Raw genomic sequence first — 8,512 nt, forward strand, 5'->3', positions numbered from 1 at the left:
GATGCACGTTAAACTTAAAGTGCTTAGAGTTCACTATCCTGCATGCAGCAACTTACTTTTTCACTGAGTTGAACAAAGGGGACTGCTTGCTTACAAAAGGTTTGAAGATGCCTATTTCTTGCTGAGCTAAAGGAAGCTGTGCTAACATTGAAACTGGCCCCCTCTGTAATCGTTAAAAGTCAAGGACTATAATTCTACACAAACCTGTAAAAAACAAACAAAAAACCCAACCCCAAACCCCACCTTACTTTATTGTATATATTACATTTGGAACAGAGAAGAAGATGCCATGGAAAAAAAGGCAGCAGGGTAAAAAGCTGTTGGTAAGCCTGCCCAATGGCAGGGCAGTATTGCCTACATGTTTGTCCGAACTGCCCACAGCTGTGGCAAGTGCAAAATGGTACCTGGGAAATCTGGCCCTAGACGTTAGCAGCAGGTACCCGTGCTATCAGAACGTCACCAGTACAAAATTATTCTGGGTCAGAAATGGGTATATGGTACAGATTTGAATTAATTGCCTGAGAGAAGGTTTGTGCTGCTTTTACATTAGTTGCAGGACAACAGACGTAATCAGACATCTGATCCCACATGAAGCCTTCTAGCATGAAGTTCACCTGGCAAAACAGATTAAATGCATTTGAACCTATGAGTAAATTTGTATCAGACTAGTATTTTACAGCATGTGGCTGCAGCAGTTTTAACCTGATACACGGAACCCTAAAGTTAGGTTTATTTTAACACCAAATTGCTGCTTCAGCCTGTACCCACAAAACCAGATGAGAAAAACATTACCAGATGAGCCATTTCCCTTCAAGTCAGTCGAACTTTAGATGACTTTGGGTTTATATTATTGCTGATTTAGTGATGCTTTAATCTGGTTTGTTAATGTCCAGCTTGTATATTGCTTTGTGTCTCGGGCATTGTTTGTCTAACATCTTGGAAACTTCAGTAACAATATCAGCAGATGGAGAAAAGAGATATCTTCCTTTGAAATATCCACATTGCCTTAATTTGGGTTGCTTCTGCATCTTAAATCTTACATCTTCTTAACTTGGAGCACAATTTAATTAGTATTTGAAAACCTAATATAACCACAACTACGTCCAAGAACTATATGATTTTTCATTAGATATTGCGATTAGTCACATCTGAGACTTCAAAATAAATTAGTTTGTGTAACACTCACATTGCAAACTCTTAGCCTGAAGACATTCTGCTCTAATTGCTCATCATTTTGCACAGATACTAGCAGATGTTTTAGCAAGAAAGATGGGTCATCACAAGACACTGAGCTGTGATTAATAGGGCCTTACGACACTTGTTGGTTACCCAGGTTTGTATGCTTTGCTATAATCAGGTGTTTTCCATCTGTTGGCTGCAAGATTCTGGTGCCACAATTGGGGAACAGGAAGGTGAAATTATAAACACAGCTGCCAGCTCTGAGTCAAAGTACAGCCTGGGTTTATGGGCTCTGAAGCTCAGCTCAGCTGCAGTCAGAGGTATAACTCTTAAGAAAAGAGAGCTCAGAAGAGCTAGACTGGGAGGGAAATGGAGAAAAGAATTACTCTTGGGCAGTATTGTCCAAGTGATGGTTTGGGTATGAGTAGGAACACAGTGAAGACAGTGGTGCGATGCCCAAGTGCTGCTCACCAGTCCCTTAGAGTCAGCTTCTCCTCCTCTTCCCTCAGACTTGTGAAGACACTTCTACGTAGACTTCCATTTTATTTGCCTTTTGAAACGCATTCTCCAGAGGTGTGAGGATGGGCATTTTAGGTTATCAGGTAGAGAAATACCTATTCTCTACAACCTGCCCATTCTCCAAAACAGTCTGTCCAACTGCCATCAAGAGAAAAGGAAGGTAAAAGTATGGTTCTGCCAACAATGATGAGAATGGTTAAAGCAAATGGCTAAGCTCAGTACTGCAAATGTACAATTTCATTGCCCCACAAAGAATGCTAGATACATCCTATTTTGAAATATTTTAATTTAGTTAGACCTTTTTCAGTATTTTATTTCCTCCATAATACTTCTCTTTGCTGCTGAATTTCTGCAGGATATTAATGTGCTCTGCATGACTCTCACCAACTCTTAGTTTTCAGGTTACTGTAGTACTCTCAGAATCAGATCCAAAGACAAAAACAAATACAGAAACAAGGCAAGCTGTGAGAATTAGAGCTTCTTGAAAAACTATCCCACAACACAGCTAGTCATGGAAGAAAATAAATTGATAATTATAGAATTGGTGGGTAGAAGAATTAATTTGGTTTTTCACTAAAGACTATGTGGTTTGTGCAAACAGCTGGCTAAACAAGGATGAAAATCGGTGAAGGCTTACAAAGTATGCCTCAAAGTATTTACAATCAATTGCCAGAACAAGCATTTGACCTTCTCTAGAAAACAGAGCGCTTTAGAGAAGGGAGTGTGCTCAAGAAGGCATTGCATCCTCTTGCTTGTATACATACCTCCACAAACAAAATCGTAGAAGCTGCTGTCCTTGAAAGGATAAGGGAGCAGGAACTCCTAGGATGGGAGCAGGAAGGGAGGCTTAGGATGCAGTAGAAATGGAAGAGAGACAAGGAAGAGCAAACAGGGTGATCAGAGGAACAATCAAATATAGTAAGATGGTTCAGCCACTAGAAAGCAGAGACTGAGGGTAGTATAATGGACTTATAGAAAAACATAGGCAGCTGAGCAGAATACAAAACATTTTATTACGATCTCTTTCAATACGAAAGTCGCAGAGCATCACCTAAAGTGTGCAGGGGCCCAGTACAAGAAAACCAGAAGTATTTCTTCATAGGCAGCTCATGTAAGTTCTAGTGTTCTCCACCACAAAATGTAGCACATGGCAAAAATTCATATGGGTTCACAAAGGGCTTAAACGTCATGATAGAGAAAACTCAGCTGATGGACATTAACTACAAAAATACCGTCCTTCACTGTCTAAGTCCATGGGCCACATGTCACCAAGCGCCAGGAGCAGTCTTTAGGGGAAGAATCATTACTTGACAGCCCATATTTGTACTCTTTCTTCCCTACATGTCTACTACTAAGTATTAGACAAGGGCTAGAGAGATTTTTTATCTGATCCAGTACATGTGTCCACATGAGGGCCAGCTCATACAGAAACAACTGGAGGTAGCACTAGTAGATGAGGAAAGTCCAAGAAAGCCTGCACTACAATCAACTGCAGGCTCCCTTCGACTGAATTAAGGCTGCCCTTAAAGAAACAGCCACGAAAGCATGGAATTTGCTCCCTGCCACCCCAGAAGGCGATGCCTCCAGGGTCTGCGACACCTGTCCCCCCTGCAGCCTGCTGCCAGGAGGGTTGCTGGGGTGCAGGGCTGCCTGGTTCAGCTGCTACAGCAGAGCAGAGCCTGCCAGGGCCCTGAAGCTGTACAAGGGTAGTGTCCGGCTTCATTTGGCCCTGAAACAGGGTGATAAATGACAGAGACTGAGACAAGCTTATGCCTCATCCTCTAAAATGAGCTCTAGACTGGGAATAGATACTGCTTACTTGCAAGTCAGGAGCAGGGATCCTAAAAGTTGCGCATAAATGGGTATCTCTGGGCCTTTTTGTTCAGCGGCGCACAGGGGTGCGTTGTGAAGGCTTCTCCCGGGTAAAATGCAACTTTTCCTCCCCCTGTGTGGGAGCTGAGGAACAGAAAGGGGCATGCAACTGCTGAAGCCCAGCGTTTTTTCTCACTGAAACCTGCAGCGCAGCAGGAGGGCAAGGGCTGTGCTGGGGCGGGCAGGCCAGGCCCAAGGGGGATCAGGGCGGCCTGCGAGGCTCTCCCCAGCCATCCACTGCTGGTCAGGCAGGGAGAGAATGGGAAGAGCAAATGCTGGCGCTCACCCCGGTTATGTCCCGGAGCGTCTCCGGGGAGCCTGCTCCCGAATGGCCTCCCAGCAGCACACATCAAAGGGTGGCTGGGTGCAGGGGCCGGCCAGGTGGTCTCCCGCTCTAGAGAGCGGCTCACCCAGGCCCCCAGGCAGCTGCTGCCCTGTGAGGGGCTCTGCACCCTTCCAGCGGAAGGACAGACCCAACAAACAGGAGCTTGTGATGATGAAATCCCATTTTGCTAGTTCCCAGTCTCCATTTCTGACCGGTTTAAATCCTGGAGTAAGTCAGGACAAAAAAAAAAAAAAAAATCAGTCTTCCAAAAGGAAAAATAAGTAAATAAATAGATAGATAAATATGTCTGTCGCATCAGTGCAGGCCAGTTGAAATAAAGCCTGGACTTTGCCTCATTCCACAGCTGAAGGAAGCCAGGTTTTGCATGCCGGAGAGCTGCAGGCAGGGAAGGCCCCCCTGTCCCCTGTCCTGTCCCCGCAACCCTCCTCCTCCACCGCCTCCGGCAGCCAGGCCAGGCCAGGCCAGGCCTGGCCAGGCTGGCAGAAGGCAGCAACGGATGGGCTGCACAATGCAGCCCGAGTCAGTGGGGTCTCATGGTCCTGCGTTAAACATGTGAAGTTTTTTTTTTCTCTTTCTTTGTTTGGTTTGCTTTGTTTTGTGGCGGCAACCGAGCAGGGCGGCACCCTGGGCCTCGTGTCCTGTAAAACAGCAGTAAAACAGCTCTAAGCGAAGGTCGGGTGTTCGCCAGCCTCCTGCGGGGCACTTGCTGCAAATGGCAGCGCTGGCTAACGGCTGGCAGTGCCACCCGGGGTGAGGCCAACCCCGAAAGCAGCAGGGTGCCTGTCCCTTCCCTTCCCATCCCGTCCCCTCCCATCCCCCGCCAAGGGGAGCATGCCTCCGGTTTGTGAGTGTGAGGGTTTCACCTCTCGGCAGTGCCGGGGGCAGCTGGGGCAGCCGGCCAGCCTCACCCGACCCCTGAGGCACCTGGACGCGGGAGCTGCTGCCAGCCAGGGCCCTGGGTGCGGCGAGGGCTGCTGCTGCCTCAGGGGGTCTGGCTTTGGTGTGTCCTTAATTGTCCCACTTGCTTTCTAGTGTGAACCGCCAGACATCTCAGTTGTGTAGACATTTTCGTCAACGTAATTCCCTGGCTTCAAATCGGCAGAGGCAGGATCTGCTGGGGCTGTTGGCTCTCTCTATTCCATGTCTCATTGGCACCCAGTGCATTTTCCCTTGAGGCTCTGTGAGTAAGTGAAAAGTCCCATGTCCCTCCCATCCTAATGCCTGTGAATTGCCACTGAATGAATTCACAAGTTCTCTTTTTTTCCCTTGTTGAGAAAGAATGACTGATAAAGCTAATGAACATAGTGCTACACGTGGTTAATGATTAACAAAAAAGTGCAGGGCAAGCACAGAAGCAATGAAGACCAGATAGTTACTGGAAAAGCCCTGGAAATTTCTTGAGATTAAAATTCCTCAGCTGCTTCTGGTGACCTCTTCCTCACAGGACGGGAGAATATAAGGGAACTACAGAAAATACCTGTTTCCAAAGTACCTGGAAAAGGAGTGAAATCTCCGAACAGGTAAGGATAAACTCACTAATGTCTGAAAGTGAAGTTACCTCTGTACTTTCACCATATAATCCAATCTGACAAGCCTGCATAATTTGTTAAGTATTAAGCTAGTGAGCATTTAGAAATGCAGCATAATGTGCTAAATGGAATTCTATTTTAATTGACGTGCATAAGCCAATTTTGTTGAAATAGTCAAGAGTTCATGAAGTATTTTAAAATCAAAACTTTGTGATTCACAACATTTTTAAGAGAATCTCTTCTTAACTGCTTCTAAAAATTTACTTAAGGGCACTGCTGGTAAAGTGAAGCAGTCTGGAGGAATGGCAGTACTCTGAATGATGGCATACTGGGCAATCTCGGAGCTGAATCCCAGCTGACAAGGGAATTCTATTAACCTTTTCAAATTTGGTCAGAAAAAAAGTTCTTATTTGTTTAAAAATTCAGTTCTCCTGTTCCTGTAGCTTGGTTTCATTGTACATGTGTCACATTGGTCTTGTCCTCTTGTAGAGGTCCTGTTTGTGGCACAGGGACTGGAGTGATCCCCATACATTGATATTACAATTTTATGTGTGGCTAAATGTAGAACAGCAAAAATTATTTCAACACTGGTGGGGTTCAGAGAGCAAGAAGATGATGAAATTGGAACTACTGTTCATAGTTGGAAAAGGAAAGGGAAGTAAAATGCCAATTTTTAGCATTTACCATTTATGTTATATAAATTTACCATTTATGTCAATGGTAAATAAAAGGAAAAAAAAGAATAAATGCCCCAATGAAAGTGTGATGAAAAACAAGTTTCCAACATAACTGTGATGCATGCTGAAAGGTTTCCTCAGGAGAGTGACGCTTGAGGGAAGAGCGTCCTGGAAGTCTGACATTCAAAGTGTGCATCCCCCACCAGTAAAGCAGACTAAAAGCAAAGTGAGGAAACTGGAATGTCTGTTGCAAGAATAGGGGATTTACTGAGACCAAGGGGGTGGACTGTGGATTTCTAATTTTACAGCTATGTCGTTTCCGTACAAATAATGGGGTAAAACTGTTGCTTCGCTGGTAAAATAGAGGTGGTTATCTCTCCTATCTGTCCCATACGGTGAAGTTAGTAGAGTGAAATAGCAGGACTGGGGTAGGTGGAAGTTTCATCTGTTTATCTGTTTAGAAGATAGATAATATAAAAACTGTTAACAAAGAGGTTGCTGAAGCCTTATGTTTGGGAGTAAGGAGACGGAACAGGACAGTTTTCAAAGGTGGCTGCAAGCTGGCACGTTAATCTTGTGAAAGTGCAGAAAACTTGAGATGTATTTTGCCTTCCCCCTTTGCCAGTCAGATGGCTTCTGTTGAACTTCTGTTTCATGGGAAGTGTGCAGAGCCAAGACAAGTAGGTGAGGGGATGGGTAATGGCGTTTGAGATGGTGAGTTATTACACTTTAATGGAAAGAAAATTGCTAAAGGTTGTTTAAAGTTGTCAGAGAGTTTCTTTGGATGGTCAATTGATACACAACCTTGGGAAATTTCCTTGTTGCTTCAGTCTTTCCCATATTCTCCCTTTAGTATAAGTTTCTTATTCTGTTCCTTCCATTATACATCAAAAAGTGGTCGCTTCATTCTTCTGAGGCAAGAAAAATGATATATTTTTTTCAATCACAGGTAATATATTGCATAATCAGCAAAAATGTATGGCCAACAGTATTTTGCAATACCATCATTTGTAAGTGAAAAAAATTAGTCCAACCTATACAACAAACTCAATTTACTTCCAGCGTATCCTAATCACAATCCTGTTATTCAGCTCAACTAAGTCCGTTGCCTCTGCATGTACACAGGCCTCCAGTGTTCCTCTGATGAGCGTCTCCCCATCTAACCGATGCTCATGGTGGTTACATGTTTTATCTCTTGGCAAAGATACCTTTCCTATAGAAAATATTTTGAATGCAACAACTGTTTTGTTGCACATTTTTCACCTTTCTTGATCCTGTGCAGATTGTATCTCCGTCTATTCACAAACAAATAAATAAGCAGGAGAAGAGACCTTATGGTAAATAGTCATTACTTGAAAGGTAAATTGGGATTTTAGTATTAGTTTCTTTGTCAGAGAGCTGGCAAGAGCATTGTACAATTAAAAGTTTGCTCTTACTCTTTACTACTAAATAATACTATACCATTTTTCCCCTCTTGCTTTTGAAAGGAACGTTTGTTCTTAAAATTCAAGGAAAGTTTGCTGAGCTTTGTGAAGGTGTAATAGATTTTAGTTTTACCCTTCCTGGTTGTATGTTTTCAGAGGAATTGGATGTTTATAGGGAGTCAAATGTAGTTTAATCTGTTATTCTTGTATTATGTCAGAGTATTACTTTGTTCCTGATTTTATTCTTTGCAGTTTCAAAGGCAGACAGAGAGATTCTGTCTCTAAGAAGATGGTGACTGATGTGAGGATTAATGGCAGTACATGATTTTTTTTTTCATTGATTCTCCATCAGTGAAATGTCGTGCTGTAAGTCTGGATGTAGGAACATGGGCTGACCTGAAGGCAAAGATGTGACTCCAGTACTGTGTAACCTATCAAACAGTCTCTATAGAGGATGTAACTCCCGGTCTGTTATGTGCAGCCTATCTTTACAAGACTGGATATGAAGCAGAGAGGTTAGGAAGGTTTTGAAGTGGTTTGAACAAAGATAAGGTGGAAAGGTTTCAGTCACTGAAAGGGGTATAAGGAGAGAGGACATGGGACTCTTCTGATCTTAACACTGGAGACAACTGAAGCCATAGTAGCAGTAACTCTGCATTCCAGTACAAGCTGGAATACGTATAACCCTGAGTGAGGGTTATTATTAGCATTTCAGAGTTTCAAGCCAGTCTTGCCAAACTTGGGTTTGTGACATTCCTCACGCTTCAGAAAATTCTTTTTCTTATATACCAAGTACCATCTACTGTCTGATTGCTAGGGTAACGTCAAGCACTGGTGTTAGCAATACTGTCATGTAATTTGGAGTTCAAGGGATATAGTAGCATCTTAAAATGCATAGAAGGATGCTACAAAAAGGAAGGGAATAATCTCTTCCTGCTTGGTGGACAGGATGTAAAGTAACAGGCT

Source organism: Gymnogyps californianus, chromosome 2 (genome assembly GCF_018139145.2).
Source record: "Gymnogyps californianus isolate 813 chromosome 2, ASM1813914v2, whole genome shotgun sequence".
Lineage (NCBI taxonomy): Eukaryota > Metazoa > Chordata > Aves > Accipitriformes > Cathartidae > Gymnogyps > Gymnogyps californianus.